Source organism: Tinamus guttatus, unplaced genomic scaffold (assembly GCF_059628265.1).
Source record: "Tinamus guttatus ecotype Peru unplaced genomic scaffold, ASM5962826v1 Tinamus_guttatus_pri_ptg000197l, whole genome shotgun sequence".
NCBI classification, from domain to species: domain Eukaryota; kingdom Metazoa; phylum Chordata; class Aves; order Tinamiformes; family Tinamidae; genus Tinamus; species Tinamus guttatus.
This window is the reverse complement of record NW_028288731.1, coordinates 6,420,692-6,440,250: the sequence shown is the minus strand read 5'-3', so window position 1 is coordinate 6,440,250 and position 19,559 is coordinate 6,420,692.

Below are 19,559 nucleotides of genomic sequence, written 5' to 3'. Positions count from 1 at the left end.
GGTGTGATTGGGTATGAGGGTTTGTGGAGGATTAGGGACTCTCACACACACACCCTAATCACAGATGGTTTCCCTAAGGATTCCCATTCCCCTCAGGTAGAATCTCATACAGGCATCGTGTTTCACTTCATATTAAGACATATACTGAGGATGGCAACCTCTAGGTCTACTACAGCAATTGCCATAAGCCTGCAAGAAGTGCAGCTCCACGCATTTAAACGGGACACTTTCTGTATTTTGATTACCACAAAGTAGGTTTAAAAACCTGCTTATTAAAGTTATCACTGTTGCAATGACCATTTGAGGTGCACAACTAATGTAATTTCTTGTTGCTGCAAAGTAGGCCTTGTCATAATTTATTGTATTATGTTTTGACATGAGACTCAACACCGAGATTCTTTTTGGAGGAGAGACATTTCTAGTACTCACTGTTTCTGTACAGAGTTGAAAACCACAAGACCTGCTTCTCCTAACACCTTGGCACTACTCTTCTTAAGCTTGAAATGAGCAGGGAGTCTTAAAAAGGAAGTGAGTTAGATGGGAGGAGTGAGGAGAACAAGACAGAGAACTTTATCGAGATTATTCAAGTCTTAAGAAAGATTAGTTGGAATTCACTGAGAGAAGATATGAATTTTATTTTATTTTCTATAAAGCAGTGCACCTGGCCTTGCTTTACTTCCTTTTTCACATGGAGAGTTACTCAAGCCACATGCCACAGCTCACAGCCACGCACAAGTTCACCAGAATCAAAGACCAGCTTCGGAGAATACCAAAACCATCATGATTAATACACAGGACTGTTACCTGCACTTGGATGCACTGTTAGGCATCTGCTTTATGTTGGACTTGATGATCTTTTCCAACCATAATGAAGGAAGGTTTTTTCCAGCCATCATGATTCTCTGATTCAGTGTTCTTTAGAAATCTTTGCTCTCACCTCGTGGGAAGCATGAAGGGTTTTCAAAAAGTATCCAGCATCCTCTGAGGCCATTCCAAGAAGGACAGCAATTATTTTGGTATTTCCCTTCATTTTTTTTCTATATGAACTACTACACTAGAATTCACCAGAGCATGCAGGGAACACACTGGAGAGCAAAAGAGAAACATTGCCCTGTTAATTCTTTGTAAGTGACTGGATGCAATATTTCATTTAATTTTCCTTACATTTTTCTGTTTGAAAGAAATACCCTGGCCCGTAATGCCGTAGCACTCACTTAAATAGCCATTATGGCTTCATTTTTATCACGCAGACCTACTGGAAGCCAATCAATGGCAGTGAACCAGGCGGAGGCTTGGTGGTCTAAGACGTGTTTAACACTGCTTAGTAGCAAAATAAAATGTCTAATGCAAAAAGCCCCCTTCCTAGGGAGGGCTGTAAAGCAGAACATGCTGCTTTTCTGTTGTAAATGCACATTATAATCTCACCTCAATCATGAATGCTGCATTAATGATATTAACAGAATATTAACAGTCACTATACTGACATATAAAAGAAGTGCCTGTTTCACAGATGATAATTACTTAGATTTATTGTTTGTTGCATTAATATTTCTTTCAGCTGAAGAATGGCTTAGATTTTCTAGTAGAAAATTTCTGATTTGAACAATTTGAACATCAAAATGAGAAATTCATCAGTCATCTAGCTAGATTAGCAGCTTAGCAGTGACTGCTGCCCTCCACCACTAATTCCCCTTTGTTACCTGGGATTGAATAGCCATGAATATATATCCTAGTTCCTAAAAGCACTTTCAGCCACATTGCAAAAAGCTTAATGATTTTTGGCCCTAATTCAGCAAAATGCATAAAGTTGTACAGAACTTAAGCAGGTGAATAATCCCCTTCAGCTTCAGGAGGACTTGTAATATGCTGAAAATTAAGCACATTCTTAGATGTGTAGCTGCTCGGGAGTCAGTTGCCACAGAACCAGCATGCACGTGCGATTACTGCAATGCACAGTATGGTTTTAAAAAGGCCAGTGTATTAGAAGTTGGCCACATTTATTTTGAGTGAAACCGAGTGAATTTATTATGAGTGAAAGCAAATCAACTAAAGCAAAAGAAAATGAATGCTTAAAATTCTTTAAGAGGGAGCTTTATCACCGCCTTCCTTCAGTGATCTCCTTTCTCTTCACACTGTAATAACCCCAAAGGCTCTTCCCCACTTGCCACGTCCAGCAGAGCAGGGCACAGCTGTCCCATTCCCTCGGGATTCTCCACAGCAATGACCCGCGCTAGCTCCCGCTTCCGAGCAGGCTCTTCCCAACGGCAGCACTGCCTCCCCTCTCGCCTTCCCTGCTCACCTGCAGCCCTGCCTCATGCTGGAGCGGCACGCGGTTTATTTTAGCTTCACCAAGCTGCAGTTAGGAAGGCTGGGGGCCTTGTCTTAAATCTTCAGGGTTTTCTGTGCACACCTGGGAGAAATTTGAGGGCACGCTGGTGAGGAGAAGGAAGCTGGGACGTGCCGTAGCTCTGCCCCCTTCCCAAAGGTCCTCAAAAGATACCAGCGGTGATTACTGAGCAACTCCCAGGAATGCCAGCCACAACTACCGGGAGGTCGGCGCTGTCTGCAGCAGGATCCTGCCTTCAGAAATGGCAAGGGAAGATGGTCAGCTCTGAGGAATCTGAGTCCAATACAAACCCATCATTGCTATTTCATGAAGTAAGTTCACAAGTACCCAGGGAAAAACAGCAAAATCCATGAAGAGGCTGAGCTTTGAACCTGATATTGCCAATCACTGTGAAAAAAAAAACTGTCCCTCAAGCCAAAATCCTGTGTTTCTGCCTTTTCATTGACAACTGCTATGTACATAACTCTCTTCTTCCCATTTTCTCTTCTGGGAATGCTGCTTTGACAGAAAATCATCTAACACTTCTTCATAAAAAAAGGAAAAAAAAAAAAGGAAGTGTAGTTTCCAATGATCCCAGCTAGATTTCTTGATGAGGTTTCATACACTCTTGCCTGGCATCAAGCCTGCAGCCGCAGCAGTTCCCCTCAGCCTGTTGGATCTGCAGTGCTAAGAGGTCTAGTGAGCAGGGATTAAGGCAGGTGGAAGACCTGGGGTGCGTTAAGAAGAGCATCTCCAGCAGGTCGAGGGAGGGGATCCTGCCCCTCTACTCAGCCCTGGTGAGGCCACATCTGGAGTATTGTGTCCAGTTCTGGGCTCCACAGTACAAGAGGGATGTGGAGCTGTTGGAGAGAGTCCAGCGCAGGGCTACAAGGATGATCAGGGGCCTGGAACATCTGCCCTATGAGGAGAGGCTGAGGGAGCTGGGCCTGTTCAGCTGGAGAGGAGAAGGCTGAGAGGGGACCTGAGCAGTGTCTAGAAGTACCTCAAGGGAGGCAGTGAGGAGGATGGTGCTGGCCTCTTTTCACTGGTGGCCACCAACAGAACTAGAGGAAACGGCCACAAAGTGAAGCACCAAAAGTTCCACAGGAACTTAAGGAAAAAATTTTTAACAGTGAGGGTGACAGAGCCCTGGAACAGGCTGCCCAGAGAGGTTGTGGAGTCTCCTTCTCTGGAGATCTTCCAAACCCGCTTGGACGCAGTCCTGTGCCACGTGCTCTAGGTGACCCTGCGTGTGCAGGGGGGTTGGACTAGATGATCTCTAGAGGTCCCTTCCAACCTTGAGCATTCTGTGATTCTGTGATTTCAGTCTTACCAAGCCTCACAGGCGCTTGCAGAGACTTAACCCAGCTGTAAGGTTTGGAAATCTGAAACGCTTTAATGCAACCTTGGGATTTATTTGGATCCCTTGTATCTTTTCAAGCCTTATTAAACATAAGTGATTTCAGAAGTGTCTTTATAAGGACTTACGCAGGCAGGAACATTCAACACCATGTAATGATTGCTTATTTTAAAGGAAATATATGTATACTGAGAGAACAATACACAGTGATTGTGTTGGACTGGAACAAGGCTTACACCTACCAGCAAAATGTAATCAAAGGGAACACTTGCTCTTGAGAGATTTAGCACAGCCTCCGCTAGTGTAAATTAGCATAACTTCATTAAAACCAGCGGAGCTACGCTGATTTACACTCACGAGGACTCTCCGTGTACTTAATTCTTTGTGTATCTGAGCAAGAAAAGTGGACCTAAGCCTAGCAAGTCAGCAACTTGCACATTAAAGTCCCAAATATTAGCATACTCATATTACAGGCATAAATATAGAGAAACGATAAAACATTTTAGTCTGAGCTGTGCAGCTTTTATTGGCGTGTCAGAAGAAATGCTTTTTATACTGGCAATGACTAATTAAAATAGAAAAACAGTAAAAAGAAATCAAAAGGCAGATTTCTGACAACTCCAGGGGTTTTTTGGTAATTCATTCTCATAGCTTTAGGTGCGGACATAAATTCTGTTGACTTTGCAACTGTACACGGTTTTGCTTGCAACCAAGCAAAGTGAAACACGGCAGATGAACGTGACTGCAAGCACGTCCTGCCAGCGGGCAACTCAGCTACAGGCTCCTCTTGGCACTGGTGAGGCCAATACAGATAGAGCGACCAGGTCGTTATCTATCTGAACCCTAATAATGTGTATAATTTTTCAAAAAGAGGCAGGGTGTATAAGAACCGGTATAACAATTGAGTTATCATCTGATCTATCTTTCTTCACTTCTTTATCACCTTTTCACTTCAAAGCTACTGCAGCTCCAGGAGTGTATGAGGGGGAAAAGGGATCTTACCCATCCCTCCAACTGATGCTGATGCAAGTACCCAGGTCGGAATCATGTAAGGAGTTTACAAGCTTAAAAAACTATCAATCAATCACAGCCTTTAGTAATTCATAGTACAAATATTAAGAGAGAGAGAGAGATTGAGAAAGAATTGAAGTATATTCTGGCAAAATCCACCAAAACCAGCACTAGAGCAGTGATTTATCTCTTTTGATAAACTCACCATTTTACTTTCTTCAGATAGGACAGCTTCATCATTAGCTCTTACTTAGGGCTGTGCCTGGAGTCATTATCTAGTTCCCAGTATTTTTTTGGTCCTGTCATTTAGGGATCTTAATAAAGAGCTGTCAGAGAAACTTAAATTTATTATTCCCCCAGCCCCCAATATACAAACCCTGCTGCAGAGCTGGGCATTCACACTGCTAAATGCAGCAAGCAATTACAAGGGGAAGAGAAGAGCTGAACACGCATAAGACCTTTGTGAGATAAGTTAATTGCATGAAAAAGATAATAAAACTAAGACCTTCATAGTAACTTTATACCAATAACTTCCACCTTTTTTTGGTTCTTAAAGATAATCTGGGAATAGAGAACTTTCACACTTTTCCTCTCAAGACAGCTTCCATCTCCTCCTCAACCCCTGTCAAGTCACAAGAGGAAAAAATAAACCACACACATTTCTTAATTAGGAAGAGCTTACTCCTCAGTCAGCTGGGATCCCTCCCACTCACACTCATTGCTCGGGAGAGCTCTAAGCTTATCTGTGGGTTCTCTTCTGATGGGGCTGATGTCCCCATATGGGTCTAGATGTTATAACCTACCTGGCCTTTGTCATGGGCATTTTGACACTGAATGACCTCTGCTTTTTCGCCATATCCTTGTCTTTGGCAACCAGGGGAAGAGAAGAGGCTGAAGTCTCCATCTAGGTTCCTTTTGAATAACGCTAACGCCTCTTTTGCCTAGCAAACTTTAAGCAACTTACCTCCACTCTGCCTTTTTATCTGTAGAATCTGCAGCCCTGTTTGCCTAAATACTATGAGTCACCTGGGAATTGTTCTCTTTGACCCCTCACTGCTAGCTATTGGTGCTGTCACATTATATAAAAAGTTATTATTAAAAGTGAGATAAGATTTATAGCTCCTTTATTTTATCATAACAGAAGCTTACCAAGGAGCTGTGTGACATTTTTCCCTCCTGCTCTTTTGAGTTTTACTTTTTTTCACGCTTGTAAGCCTAATGAATTTATGTTAGAAGCATTTATGTTCCCGGTATTAAAGTGTAGAGCTTGACCTGCAAAGCTGCACAGCGCGGGGTGACTCTGCAAGCTGTGCAAAGGGACACAGTGGCCTAACCACCAAGCCTAGCGACTGATATAACAGCACTGAGTTTTAACAGTCCTGACAAAAGAGGTTAGGGAAAAACGGGATGAGCACTGGTAGGAAAAATTGGACAGGAGCTCTGTTTCATTACTGGTATCGTGCCAGCCTCTGATGACATTGAGCAGGGAATGTCTGAGACCACTGCCTGAAGCTGGTAGCTTTGATTTCCTCCATGCTTGGCATCATCTTTATAAAAATACCTTCAACAATGCTGTCTCCTGGGCTGTAACCACCTGCATTTTACCTAGAAGCACCACCCCGATGAGATTTCAGCAGGATGGTGAAGAGAGGAGCACCCCATGAACAGGGATACTGGGAGGGTTCATGCAGCACCAGGAAGACCGCAGCTGAGTATTGTGGTTGGCCTGGAAGGCTGATAGAAAGATATGGATCAAAGGACAAGTGCAGAAGAGCGATGAACAGAGTTGTTCATGACGGTTGGAAGCCTTGGAATTGCTCAGTCTAAAAAAGTGAAGTGGAGGAATAAAGATGGTTGGAAAGTTTGATATCTTCAAGGTTGTAAAATGTTGCTGCAAAGAAAGAATGGAATAGTCTGTTACTTTAGACAGATGTTAGGTGAGAAACCAAGCCAGAAACTGGGTGGTAGGAATCGGCTTTCTCTTGAGAGGAGCTGCTGAGCACCATTAGGATCAGTTAGTGCCCTCGGGGCCCTGACATACACTGCCTAATGGCAGAAGTCTCTGAGTGTAAGTCCTGGCATGGAGAACCTCAAAAACTGTAATAGCATGTTGCTACCAGGTCAACCCAAAGGCTTCTTTCCTCTATTTCAACCACTCTCTTCATCTTCAAAGAACTGTTGTGGTCTGTGAAGCCACAGGGCTTCTCAAAGGTACAAGAAAGCAGCTCGCTTCATTGGATGAAGAAAATCAGGACACTCATAGTCCAGACCATTAACTATTTCTAACTTGGCAGCAGTGTTTCACTCCATGAGGAGAGCATCCTTCCTCGCCCACTCCTGGGCACAAATCCGGCCTAGTAGAGCTTGAAAAGCTCCGAAGTTCTGGAGCGGTGTGGCCGGGAGGAACCAGGGACGCCGCTGGTGACACATACCCCAGCTGCACTGGTAACATCTCATTTTTCCCCAGCTCACCCCGCTGGGGCCGACTGGAGCGTTTCTAGCACTGCTGTGAGCATCTCTGTGATCACTGCTGTTTCCTTCGTGTCTTTTCTGCTCTGGGATGCCGTCCAGAAAAGCGTTCCCTCTTGGGAGATTTACTTGGCCAGCCTGTGCAAGGAAAAATGGTAACATGAGCAGCAGCCCTATTTTCTAAGATGACATTTTTACAAGCAAGTCTAAGACCGTGCCAGGAATATCCTTCCTTGTCATATGCAGTCAAACTCCAGAGCTAGCCCAGCCTCCGCACTTTCTTAACCCTGAAGTCAAGAAGTGCAGCTCTGGGTCACGGTTTGAGTTACCTATTAGTTACTGATAGGCTGGAGATCAATCGAATTTTCCATCAAAAAAAAATTCAATTTATAAAAAATTGTGACCCACTTAAGCTCTGTGCCCCAGCCGACACGAAGGCCAGTGACCCCCTGGATGCGCAAGCGCTGGAGCAGTACCACCACATCTTAGTTATTATTTTGTGCATTGAGACCAGCGTCACAGGGGGAAAATGATGATTTTTAATATTCCTGAAAAAAAAAAGACACAGTATTTGGGAGACATTTGAAAACTTTGTGTCAGCCCTTGTGATTTTCAAGTTGGACAGGCTTGAGAGCCCATATGGCATTTGCATAGGTGACACTGCACACCTGCCTTCCACTATCAACCTGCATTTTAGCAACTGCAAAGTTTTGGTAAATAACTAAGAGATCTCACTCATTATGAACTGAAGAAGGTTCCCTCCTTATACATGCACACTATCATTCCTTTTCTAGCCCAAAGAGTATTTCTAAAAAAGAAAAAAAAAATCTGTTGGCACCAGATTGCTACTAGATACCATTTTGTCCTTCCAAAACAATAAACCTCATGTTTATTTTTTTTTCATGTTTTAATCCGAAAGAAAAAAGGATTATCATGGCCAGAATTAGACTATGATCCATTTTACAGCCATCAGGATGTCACGCTCATCTGAGCAAGTACACCTGTAAACGATTTGCTTCTTACAAATGCAGCATCAACAACTGCATTACATACACAAAATTCTCATTTCAATTAAATCAGTCCAAATTAGAATGAACCCCATTGACTGCACCATTCATCATCATTGCGGGATTAATGTCTTTGTCCATTGCAGAACCAAGGCAAAGACAACGGCCCTCCAGCAGGTTACAACCTTACGTAGGGGAGGACAGCGCGCGTGCGGACGGTGTAAATTGTGTATTTATATGGGATCAGGCAATAAAGCAGTTCTCCCTCTGGGGAACGGGAGGAGAGGGGGGACAGGGGGCCCAGAGCGGTACAGGGCACAACCCCAAAGACTTTACTGCAACTCTAATGAGCTGAATCATACAAAAACATCTATCCATAGAAATCCCTGCGTTCTTCAGGGAAGAGATTACATTAGCCCGTAATTACTCCCCCTTTCCTTTTCCAGAAGCAACTCAAAGGAAAGCTAATGTGCCTAATGAAGTAACCGTAATTGAGTGATGCGTTTCATAGAATCATAGAATGTTTAAGGCTGGAAGGGACCTTTGGAGATCATCTAGTCCAACCCCCTGCACACACAGGGTCACCTAGAGCACGTGGCACAGGACTGCGTCCAAGCGGGTTTGAAGATCTCCAGAGAAGGAGACTCCACAACCTCTCTGGGCAGCCTGTTCCAGTGCTCTGGCACCCTCACAGTCAAGACATTTTTCCTTAAGTTCCTGTGGAACTTTTGGTGCTTCAGTTTGTGGCCGTTTCCTCTAGTTCTGTCGGTGGCCACCAGTGAAAAGAGGCCAGCACCATCCTCCTCACTGCCTCCCTTGAGGTACTTCTAGACACTGCTCAGGTCCCCTCTCAGCCTTCTCTTCTCCAGGCTGAACAGGCCCAGCTCCCTCAGTCTCTCCTCATCGGGCAGATGTTCCAGGCCCCTGATCATCCTTGTGGCCCTGCGCTGGACTCTCTCCAGCAGCTCCACATCCCTCTTGTCCTGTGGAGCCCAGAACTGGACACAATACTCCAGATGTGGCCTTACCAGGGCTGAGTAGAGGGGCAGGATCACCTCCCTCGACCTGCTGGAGACGCTCTTCTTAATGCAGCCCAGGATCCCATTGGCCTTCTTGGCCACAGGAAGTTTCAGGTGTGTCCAACTCTTCTGTGGTTCAGACGTCCCTTTGCACTCAGGTCTCCACTGTCCCAGTGACCCTCTCCACCCGACGCTCTCCCGGATTCCCAACAGATCCGCCTCGAGGACAACCCTAGGGATGGACTGTTGCTGCCTTGCCAGGTCCGGTGGCTCACGTGCGCCCGGGTAGCTGCTCAGGACGAAGTGACGGAGATTCCCTTCAAGGATCCAAGGAAATTCAGTCGCACACGTCCCGGGAAGCGCTCGACTAGCGAGGCATCGCACAAGAAGCAGCAACAGCAGCTCCTGGCTGCACCTTCCCCTGTCTCCAGAGCATTCCCAGTTTTGTTCCAGAAGAAAGCCTAATCACTGTTCCCAAAGCCCTAAGATTTCTGGATGAATTTTTATTAGAGGCCTGCAAGGAGCAGTACCAGGAAAAAGGAGGTAAGTGTGAGGACAGAGCTCGGCATGCTCAAAGAGAATTAGGCTGCAAATATTGAAGGATCATCTTTTAATCCCTAATTATTCCATTACGTACGTTACCAGCTCGACATTAGTTATTCTTGCTGTCATTAACCTCAACTGAGTGATTATTTGGATCAAGATAACTATTGAAACTCTGGCATCCAAGACGATTGCAAACAGAAAGGCCAAGCGAACAGGGGTCTCCAGTCTTTGTTTCTTGTTAATCTTCTTTGTTCCTAGAGGGCCACCACAGAATCACAGAGGTTGAGGTTGGAAGGAACCTCTAGACATCATGTAGTCTAACGGCACCTGCTCTGCTGCAAACCCGACGTAGAAAAGCACCCAAAAGTTGAATGTGTTGGCACCAACATTCGTGCACGACGCTCACTCTCACCAACCTCTCAAACATTCTGGCAACTTTGCAAACCTTTCAGTAGTTGGTATCTTTTTTCTTTATGGGAAACTTTTAAATAAATGTTCCTACCTCCTACCTTAAAACATATCATTCGGAATCACAAGATTCTAAGTATTAATTAAATTTCATATTCCCTGATTGGAAATGGAAATGTGTATCATTAGAAAGTCTGTCATGGGAGATGCTCATTCCTAGGCTTTGAGACAGAGGAGAAGCTAAAATACATCTAGTATCAGAAACTGATTTTAGGTTATTGGTAGATTTGTCCAAAAATTAATTACTTACAATGGTTTTGCTTGTGCCAGTTTATATATATTATTTGCTAAGTAGGGTTAGTTGGAGGAATTAAAAAAACACAATCAGATTCTTATGGTTCACTCCTTTTTTTTTTAATACGTAGTGAACAGAAGCAAGGAATAAGATAGGGCATCATTAATTGAAACTGTTCTCTGCATGTCTCGAGCAATTACAATAGACTAATCCACGACCGAGTTTAGTTATTTTAATACATATCTGTTATGGTTGGAGACATGCCACTGCTAATTTATAAAGTGCATATAAAGTGCACTCAAACACACAAAAATATGTGCACTTCTATATGCTTATACTGGGGAGGCCAATGTGTTCCTTCAATAAATGCACATTATTCCCAACAGTGTTCTCTGTTCTACCAATATTAATTATGTGAGTCCTAGGAAGGAGGCAAAACAGAGAGAAAGAGAAATCCTTTAAGTCCTCCATAGCATACTATGCAAACCTTTTACTTTTTCTCTTAGATATTTTATGCATGTGGCCTCTAGTGCCAGAACACACAGTCGCTTCCGCAGCTCTGTTTCGAGCAGAAGAAGAGCCGTGGAGGCCTTGAATCACCCGAGAAGCTCTCTGCAAGGATGCAGAGCTGGCCTTGGTGGGATCTCCTCCATCGGCTCCGCGCGCCCTGGGCAAACTGGAGGGCTTAGGAAGCTCTTCCTGACACCAGGTCTACAGGTGCTCCCATTCCTTACTTCTTTACAGACCCCTTGGAAGGCTGGAAGAAACAGCTGGTATTAATTACACACCAGAACGCCCAGTTTTGCTGAAGTACTGCGTGCCGGGAGCATTCTGCCCAGTTTGCCTACACTGACAGCAAGATCCTAATGCAGGTTTTAGAGGTTAAGCCAGTTCAAGGTAGCTCTTTCACTTGGTTTAAGGCTTTCCAGCAAAGAGCTGGGTGAGCAGCGCAAAAACGCTGTGTGCTAACTTCAAACCAGCCATCCCTCCAATCATTAAATATCCGGCTTTTCCAAAGATCCCTCAAGTTTCCCTGACCCCTGGCCTTGACAACAATTACATTTATCTTGCTAGCGAAGAGAAACAAAAAGACATTTTATTGCTTATGAAATGCACTTTATCGACATAGTTCAAATTCCAGCGAAGATCACTAGAGGTCTAAGTTCTGTTGGGATAAACAACAGAAATAATTAGTGATTATTTCCCAGAAAGCAAAAACCATTTTTTTGATTAGATTTGAACTGGGCTGCCTTTTGAGTTCATGCTATAGCTAGTCTGAGGATATTTTGGCTACTAAGGCTTCTAGGCAGCATCACGGTACAAACAGCAGTAGTAATAATGCCGAAAAAGATGTTGCTATGTTAATTATCACGTATTAGGCATAGTAGCTGGCATAAGATATGTCCAAAGTTCCAAAGCAGAAACAGGAAGGCAAATTTAATGTGGGAGCGGGGCCTTTCAGAAGCCCTTCTCGTTAGGCTCCTCATAGCTGTGGTCCCTGTGATTCATGACCTCGATGGCAGAAGTCTTGCAAACTGTAGGGCTTGGGAGGGGGGTCATCTCTAAGGGGTTTATTCTGTTTTCTTAGCCAACAAATGTGCTCTCCTCCATGCTCTGGTGCTGCCCAGAGGATGTGGCTTCCTTTCCAGCATAATTCCATAATAGTGCCAGCTGCAGCCTGCACTCCTCATGTCAGCGCATCCAGAGCTGCCAGATTCCAGGCTCACTAAAGCAAAAACTGCCCCGTGACACCAGCAGGCCTGTCACACACTTATGTACGAGGAAGAAATTCCTGACACCCGATTGGAACTCTCCTTGTGATGCTGTGGGAGCTCCCTGGAGATCGAGTCTACCAATATCTGCATTTTTGTCCCTGAGGAAATGACAGAAAATGGGTCATTTCCTTTCCCATGTCACAGGGATGTGAAATGAAATTCCTTGAACAAATGGAAGCGGGACTGCTGATCGTATCCGCATGGAAGAGACCTCCCATACGTAGAGTTCCCATGTGCTTTGTGCGGGGCCCTGGGCTCCTGTTCTCATCTCCAGCCAGGGAGGATCAAAAGCACAGTTATTGACTCCCAGTGCTCTGGAAAAGAACTAAATGAAGGAAAGCAGGAGGATCCTGGGAACAAAACCAAAATGACAATGAATTGTAGGTCCCTAATTTACTGGGACTTTATTTTTCTCGTATTTTTTAAAATTGTATCTCTTGTCCTCGTGTTCCTGAAGCTGACCTTGAGAACAGCGGTGCACGTGCACACCTGGGAGCGGGACGTGCCTAGTTCAGACGAGCCATGAACTGCATCTGTTCCTCGCTTGAGACCCCTCAACCACAGCATCTCGTAGACATGCCAGCTCTTCACTGTTGATTAACGGCAGAAAAAAGCAGGAAAAAGGAAAAAACATCTCGTTGTCTAGCCTCTCTTCCTCATCTTTCTGCTACGGGGCTGACGTTTCGGTAAACACCACAGCTGCTTACAAGCGCGACTGCGCGACGGGAGCGCAAACGCGTTGGGGGCGGCGGCAGAGCTCGGTGCAGCCCGCGCGCGGCCGCGGTGCCGACACGGCCCACGGGCCCCACGGAGCCCCAAGGCCTGCGGAGAAGAAACTGAGCGGGCCAAATGTTCCTGGGGTTCAGCAGGAACCGCAAGGCGCAATGGTTGGAAAGGGAGAGAGCTCCCCTGGCAAAATAAAATCACTGAGCGTGGAAGTGTTTTATCGCTGATCTTAATTATTAGCAGTTGCCCCCCTGCTTTGTTTAATAATAATGAGCAAAAATGAGCCATTTTGCTCTAATGGGATTTTTGAAGCTTCATTTATGAACTGAAGCAAACACAGGCAAAATAAAATCTGCATAAAACCCTCTCCCGGGCACATTTCGGTTCTGATCCCGCGGGCTCTTTCTCAGCCAACCAAGTCCTTTCAGTGGGAGATGTCCAGCTGCAGAGGTCGGAGCTGACCCGCTCTGGGGCGCAAACCCCCGGTGCCCCTGGCATCCTGCCACTCGTCCCGCTTGCAGCTCCCACATCCCAGCAGCAAACTGGACGCTGAGGCTTGTAAGGACCCCAAACCCCCCACGATGCCCCACTCAAACGCATGCACTCCTCCAAACCACGCGCTGTACTTCTCTAGAGAGGCTGAGCAGGGCACAAGAATGGACACACTGAACTTTTGTGGCAATTTTATGCTAAGAACAAGGTGAGTTGTGTTCTTACGTTTACTGCAATTATTTCTCAGCTTTCTGCTGCTTGTAGGAGAAAAAATAGGAGCCTCAGTCTAGACCTAGTGCTTAGCAACAGCGTCTGCCATCGTCGCACCTGAGAGCCGACGGTTTTTAACCCAATGTTCCACTTTTTAAAAGACTTGAATTCTTGTAACATCTTTTATTCTTATTCAGTACAACACACCACCCATAATATAGTTAAAGGATCTTAAAGTCATCATGATACAGAAGAAGGGCAATGAAGAGTTCACGGTTAGATTCTTCACAGATGGAAAATTAATGCATTCATATTCAAACAGTAAAATTAAAATTGCAGGTTCCCAGTGGAATTTACTTGTGTTTTGCAGCTACTTTTGGAAAGTAAGATACAGGATGCTGTTGTCAACAAACTGCTCTTTACTGAAGGGAGAGCTGAGCAGCAGGACTTTGGGGAAATTCGATATTAGAGCTGTTAAAATAACCAAATGATGAGATCCACCAATTAAAAATAATTTAGCGAGCTGACATAAAGGATATTCACTAGGACAACAAAGATATTTCAGCATCATGGGGGAATTTTATCTCATTGAGGCATAGAATAGTTACAATGACCATCAATGATGATGGGAATTATTCATGCAAAACCTCCCATTCATTTACTCAAAATAATAAAACCCAAAGTCTGTTTATGCTGTTTTTCTTCCTTGTGTAGCCATCTCTCTAAATCTGCATTTATGAGTATATGATGCCTTCGATCCTTAAAAAGTCAAAGACATCTTGCATTTCTGTACCATGTATCTTCCTTTCCATCTCAAACGCAAAAACTTTTACCAATAAATTAGGCAGAAAACCTGTTTCCAGAGCGGCGTGCTGGTTTGTGTGTGTGTATGAGCAGACGTGGATGTGGATGTGGTTGGAGTGTGTTGAGCACCCAGCAATACACATCTGCTCTCATTTGGAAGCAGCTACTGCAATACCAAAGGTACAGGCACATTTTCGATAACCGGTGTGTTAGTGAAGGATATTTAAAAGTCAGAAACAAAACCAGATAGATTTGAGTATTTCAAAAAGGTCTTGATATATAAAAAAAATCTTTAATCCTAACTTCCTATTGTTTTCATGCTTGAAAATATGAGAACTTTGGTGCTTGAATAAACAACGTATTTGTCATCCTTTTATACCAAAACTTTTTCCTAATCTGGAACGCTTCTGCTGCAACACGTATTAGTAATTGCTTACGACCAGGGACTGTGATTCATCATTAAACTGAAGCTGAGGAATTTAAGAAGAGACATCGAGATCTTCACTAGACTTTCTCTCATTTGTCCTGGAATTTATTTCTCACAGAAGAGCAGGTTAGCAGAAGCTACTCGTTACTATACCAGCATCTTGAATTTTAAAGAATCCTTTTCAGACAAGGGTGGGAGGATCCTGAGGCTGTTCTATAGCAGAGAAAGAGCAGGTCAGTTTAGAAAAGCCAAGGGAAAAATAAGAAATTCCGTATTAAGAAGACAAATCCAGATTCATTCCGCCAAGGAAAAGCCTCTCCCCATTGATATCAGAAGCAACCATTAGTGATCTGCCAGGAAGCTGCTCGATGCCGTTCTCCTCACGTGCTTCCCGAATGGAGTTCTCTTGGGATGAACGGTAGGAAAATAAAGCTGGAATGAGACAGGCCTCCCGCACGGAGCCGCCCCTGGCGCGGCGTTCCCACGAGGGCAGGTACTGCCTGTCCCTATGGGGCGGGCTGGCTACGGCAGCCACGTGTGCAGCCAGGCTGGGGCCACCAGCGGCAGCGGCAGCGGCACGCAGGAGCACGTCGGCACAGGCACGCGGGAACGCTCCCAAGGGGACACCCGGGAACACTCCCGCCGGGACACCTGGGAACGCTCCCACCGGGACACCTGGGAACGCTCCCGCTGGAACACCCGGGAATGCTCCCAAGGGGACAGCTGGGAACGCTCCCGCCGGGACACCTGGGAACGCTCCCGCTGGGACACCCGGGAATGCTCCCACCGGAATGCCTGGGAACGCTCTCACCAGGACACCCAGGAACGCTCTCACCAGACCAAGCGGCCTCTCGGGCAGGAATTAAGCAGGCTCCCAGTTGGGGCACTGCCAAGCCCCTTGCCGTGGCTCCTCCCGGTGTTCCCGAGGGCGCTCCGAGTGCCTCGGTGCATTGTGCAGGTTTGCTCAGGGAAATGCTGTTTCCCCAGGCCGAGGCTGCCGCCCCGCAGCTCAGCCGTGGCCCTTGGGACACTCGTGAACAGCACGACAAGATTTCGAGCCTTTCTTCACAAGCAAAGGCTGAGGGGGCTTGAAGGCCCCTTTCTGGCCTGGGGGGGACGACGCACCTCGGCTGAGCCAGCAGAGAGACACTCCCCCCTTGCTTTGGGATCAATTTAAAAAGGAATCCTCGTCAGCAGGCACAACGAGCCTGGGAACACAGTGAAAGTGGATGGTAAAAGACCACGCAAATAACAAAATCTAAAGGCAGAGCAATCGGGTCCGGCTGAAATGGCAAGGACCAAGGAGAAAAAGCTGGGGTTGGAGTCGAATATTCTGCCTGCAACACAGGAATGTGGAGTAAACACTAACAGGGTGAAGAAGACGCTGATGGCCTGTGCTAACCTGCAGAGACAACTTCTTGGGGTCTAGGAGAACCACTAAAACAAGAGCAAAGCCCACGTGCTGAAGAACGCAGAACAACTGACACAAATCCTCGTCCCGGGTGCTGCACGCACGCAGGAAAGCAACCTGCTGCTTAAGTTTGCATTTTCCGTGCAAGTTTTGCTTGGGTTTCTGGGCACGAAGAGCAGTTCCAGCTTTTTAACATTACACTGAGAGGTTTGAAAATGAACGCACCTCACTTACATGCACCCGGACACACACAGACGTTCTATATATATACATACTCCTTTAGCACACCACCAGAAAAGGAAGTTTTAACTGAATTTTAGGAATTTAATGTCGGGGTCGGGGCTACGTGGATTTTTATGCTGCAGAAGCTGCTCCTCGAATGTCCTACAGTGACATTGTCACTCTGTAGTGCAAACGTCAAACGAATCAGAGAGAAACCCCCACACCTGCTTGCAAGGCAAGCAAAGAGTTTGAAGAATAAATCTGTTTCTGCATGTATTGATTATTGATGTCCGATTTTACGGGTCTCAGCAAAAACACACTCTTCCCTTCAGATCACATACCCAGAATTAGACTTTGTCTAAGACCAAAAGGCATCTTTCCTAGTCAGCAATGAGAAACACTTGTCCTCTGTACTCCCGTCCAAAAATGCTATAAAGACCACAGAACTGTGCTGATTACAGATTATTATGAGATTATTTATCTTTTTTAGTTTATCTTGTCAGCTCCTTTCTACACTAGTTTGCTTTGCATGCTTTATGCGGCTGAAATATTTCTTATTAAAACGGTGCTCGTGGATGATTTATCCTGAGACTCCCTTATGTGTGCTTAAAACTGTCAGACGGATCATCCAAACTTCCTTTGTAGACTCCAACCTCTCCAGCAAAACCAGTATTAGACTTACAAGCTTGCCATTATTTTCAACCAGCAGTAAAAACTCCTATACACTGTAGTAGTATCCCGGCAAATTTTGATGCTCTTGGCAACCAGCACACATAAGAGGATGCCAAATTATGAATTACCCTAGCGATGCTTCCCAGTAATACGCAACATATGCAACACAGGATGCAACAGAATGTAGAAATCCTAAAAATACTTGTTTCTTTTTCAAACATTATCCTTTGCGTGCCAGAGAATTCCGCAAGTTTCATTTCGAAGCGCCACCGGCTCCCGTGTGCAGGGCGCTGAGCTCGTAGCTGTATACTCTATAGCTCACAGTTCATTTGGTCTTAAAATACATATATATATATATATGCAAAATTTTGAAGGACAGAGTTAAAATATTGTATCCTACTTCCATCAGCAATTTATGGAATGACTAACTGTCCCAGATGCTCCCCTTGCTATGAGGGTTAGGTACAGACCCATGGACAGGAGAGGCAAAACCAGTCCCCTGGGACAGGCACGGTGTGGGACGTCGATGGGAATTTGCCAAGCATGGTCACATATAAAAGATTAAGCATAAAGAGAAGAGCTGAATAAAGAGAAAGTCTTATCCCTATTGCCCCCTCAGGGCATTAATTTTAAGTCAAATATTATCTTTAGTCATGAGTAGCGTCATTTGCTTTGCTATGACAGTCTTAGAATAAAAACAAACCAACCAGCAAAGAACCTTTCCGCACAAATTTCCCATCTTTTCCAGAAACTTGTGCAGAATTCACCTAGCAACAATAGAGACGTTTCTTGCCAGGGCACTTATTCAATGCAAGCACATTATTTCTGCACACTTGCATAAAGCAGATACTGCAAAATGATTTGTATTTCTGTTAAGTATGTCTTTTCAATAGATTGGATTTACTGTCAAGAATAAATTGCAATAACTGCTAGCATAAATACATAATGCAGATAAACACACAATAGCAAAGACAAGCGAAAGAATATATATATAGATTAATTATTTTCCTTAGTGTGGTTTTATCAACATATACTTAGAATTAGACAAGGGAAAAGAATTTTGCATGCCCAGACAGTTGCACCTGAAAGACTTCATCAGTATTACAAAGCCAGGTCTCTAATGGGCATATATTTTAAAGATATTAATAATTTGTTCTTCATCTCCAAGCAAGAAAAAATAATTCATTTAAACAACAGGAAAACACAGTTTTAAAAAGCCAGATGAAGAAACATGGGTGCATTCTGTATTCAGTTATAGTGCCCCAAAAATCTAGGGATCAGCAGAGCAGACATTCCTGTCATAGAAGATGAATGTGCACTATAAAGACTGAGGCTTTATTGGCACATACACAGTATGCACACATATATACATGTACATATGCAATGTATGTGGTATCAGCTCCTGGAGAGCAACCACTCAGCAGTATCACACACAAGTTAAACATGAGTTATCCTCACCCAAGAGCAGGGAGGCAACTTGGGGGCAGCCTGAGGGCTTAGTTAGTTACACTAATCTCATTCCTGGTTACACCAAACCAAGGAAATTAGGGCTACAATAAGACACCCTGATCTACCATTTTAGGATGTTCTTGGTTGAATTCGTAACTTGTAGGTAGCAAGGTGCAATCTGTCCTCTAATGTACTCTGGTTAAAACTCAACCGTCCTTCACCTTGTTTAATGCAATAAAACAAAACAAAGCAAAAATTTGCTTTAGGAATGCATTAATTATAAGGAGAAACTCACCTATTATTTTCGCATCCCTAATGCTGTCATACCCCATATTTCAGCCTCAATGACTTCAGCTGCACTAGAGCTCAGAAAGATTCAATGGAAAGCTCTAGGGAAAAAAATACATTTATTTTTTAATTATTTTAAAACGTAAGCAAACCTAGTAATGCAAATGTAAACTCACCTAAAATGTAAGCAAACCTCAACTGCTGATAAGGCACCTCACTCTCCTGCCCCAAAAGGCTAGTACACAGGACACCATACCTATGTACCATGGCCATGCATGGAACGTCGGCTTATGCATAATGACATAAACACTCCTCTAGCTATTCCAGAGCAGTTTTGAAAGGTCTTTCCGAGCAAGGTCACGTGGAGCACGTGGCACCTTCCCTATGAATGCCCTGATGAGGTCCCCGCTCGGGCTTCTCCCCAGGCCCTGCTCGTCTTTGCGGCCCCACGCGGGACTCTCGCCAGTAGCTCCACGCTGCTCTTACAGCCTTAATTTATAACCACAAATAAATACATACGCAAATTTTAAAGCAAGCCTGGACACACGCAAGCATTCACCCTTTAAAATTGTGCTTGGTATTATTTTGCAGATGCAGGATGCAGTTAGCAGCCAGCTAATGTTCGCTTTCCTCATCCGTTTC